This window comes from Engraulis encrasicolus, chromosome 3 (genome assembly GCF_034702125.1).
Source record: "Engraulis encrasicolus isolate BLACKSEA-1 chromosome 3, IST_EnEncr_1.0, whole genome shotgun sequence".
Lineage (NCBI taxonomy): Eukaryota > Metazoa > Chordata > Actinopteri > Clupeiformes > Engraulidae > Engraulis > Engraulis encrasicolus.
The window spans coordinates 23,843,508-23,846,048 of NC_085859.1; positions in this window are offsets into that span (position 1 = coordinate 23,843,508).

A 2,541-nucleotide genomic window follows, 5' to 3' on the forward strand; every position below is an offset into this window, starting at 1 on the left:
ATTGTTTTCTGCCTTAACTGATGTATTGTAGAGGTGTCAAAGAATTGTACTGTCTGTATTGATATGTTGCCTCTCCAGACTTACAAAACGTAACTTTATATCACTATTTTCACCATGTAATTTACATGAAAAAGACTGTTCAAAAAGAAGTTCTTTTGTGAGTTCAGAAGAAACTAGTCTCAAAGCCAAGCATGTATTTAAGATTTAATAATATATGTATAATTGTATGATGTGTGTTATCAAACTCTTTACCAACTATGGGATGCATAATGACAAAAATATAAGTACAGATTATAATATGAATGTGACGTGTGAGAGGAGAAGTGCTCTGTGTGTGTGTTAAGTATGTTATATGTGGATTTTCAAAATTTCTCTTCGGTGAATGATAAATAAAATGACATAAAATGAGTGTTATTCTCTAGTGACTGACTGGACAAGGGCTTGCCAGTGCCATGTTTTTTTTCTCCCCACACTAAGGTAAGGACATAAGGTTAAATTCTGTTTTTCAGGGTGGGAATATACAACTCTGCACAGTGGTATCAAGGTCTGAATGGTATACAATATTATTATTTATGTTATTCTATGGACCATAGTTACTCCTCCTTTCGCCTCTTCTCTCTCCTGTCCACTTCTCTCTCTCACTCTTTCTCTCCTCTCCTCCCCACTCTCTTTGCTTCTCCCTCTCTTCACTCCTCCTCACTCTCCTCTCCTCCTCACACTTCTCTTCTCTTCTCTTCTCTTCTCTTCTCTTCTCTTCTCTATTTGTCTCTTCTCCCTCTTCGCTCCTCTTTTCTCCTCTCCTCTCCGCTTGCATTCTGCGCCACACACACTTCAGGCAGGCTCCTTAATTAACATGTTGTTTTGCATCAAGCAGAGGGAGAAGCACAACCTGTTGTGCATCAATTTACAACATGGTGAAAAGAGACAGAGAGACAGAGAGAGAGAGAGAGAGAGAGAGAGAGAGAGAGAGAGAGAGAGAGACAGAGAGACAGAGAGAGAGAGAGAAAGGAGGGGGACGGCGGATGACAAAAAAAGAGCAGCATGGCTTTAATGCCTTAATGAGATGTTTCATTAAAGAGAGGCCTCCTCAATGACTCGCCTGATCGCCGGCAGAGACGCCAACGGGGGGTTGGGACAAAGGGGTCAGTTGACCCAGGCCCAGAGAGAGAGGGGGGGGGGGGGGGGCAATAATTGGGTCCTCATCACATGTATTGGGGTCGGGAGGGGGTCCTTTCAAATGACTTTGTCCGGGGCCTACCGTTAGCTGTCAGCGGTCCTGCCAGCCCAGTGCGCGGTGAACCTCAGGTATGGGTACTGGGCACTGCAGAGCTCTCCACACAGGAGATAATGTAATTCCTTATTTAGCTACTTGTGATCAAAGGCCTTTGTGTGTGCTGGTGCGGTTGCGGTGCGGTGTGCTGTAGCCAACCTTTATCCCTCCCACAGGGGGAAAAAAATACACATGAAAGGGACACAGAGAAGAGAGCTCAATGGATTCAGGGCCCACTGGCACCTTTATCATGTGAGCCTCGTGAGAGGCTGTGCGTTGTGCGCAATGTGACAGCTCTGCTCTGCCTATTCTATTGCCAGTCTCAGACCTGCAGTCCAGGCTATAGAACAGAGCGCACAAGGCTGCCCTCGCTACGGACATAGACTTGGAATAAATTGTTCATTTTTTTAATATTATTTGTTTGTTCATTTATTTTCAAGGATCGCCCTCTTGAGATTGATCAACTTTTTTTCTAAAGCACAGTGAAATGGCTGGTGTCATAACAATGACTGAAATTCCAAATCATCCGGAAGACCTTAGAAATGAAATGCTGTGTGTGTGTGTGTGTGTGTGTGTGTGTGTGTGTGTGTGTGTGTGTGTGTGTGTGTGTGTGTGTGTGTGTGTGTGTGTGTGTGTGTGTGTGGCCCCCAGGGCCGCTGACAGTATAAAGTCGTCTGAAGGGCCCCCCAGCCCATTACATACAATGTAATAAGGACCCAGTTCTGGGCCCTCTTTCTCCCTGCCCCAGGGCCGCTGACAGCTTTGGCTGGGCCCAGGACAAAGGCAAATGAAAGCCCCCCACCCCCACTCTATACACGGTGTATTGAGGACCCAATTCTCTGCCCCGCTTGTCACTGGGCCAGCTTCCCTACCTGACAGCACCAGGTGGGTGGGAGGTATCACAACCAGCTCTCTCCATTCTCCTTCTCCACGACTGGTACTCTGGACTGCTTATTTTGTCACCTGCATTCACACTCCCCTTGGGGCTGCCTCTTGGCCCTTGTGCTGTGTGGCCCTTAGCACTGTGCTGTGTTACAATGACACAACAATAACGTTCTTGTTGTTTGCTTTTTCAATATTTTAAAAAGACGAAATGGATTACTACAACCCTGTATTACAATGTCTTAACAGGATTCTAACAGCATCTATCCGCAAAATAGGGCCTAGCAAATAACAGCATATATCCGCGCGCATTTAGCTTATTTTACTATGGCAACTCCATCCTTGGAGTCTGGTAGGTCTTAGGACCCAGAGGAAACAAAATATGTCAC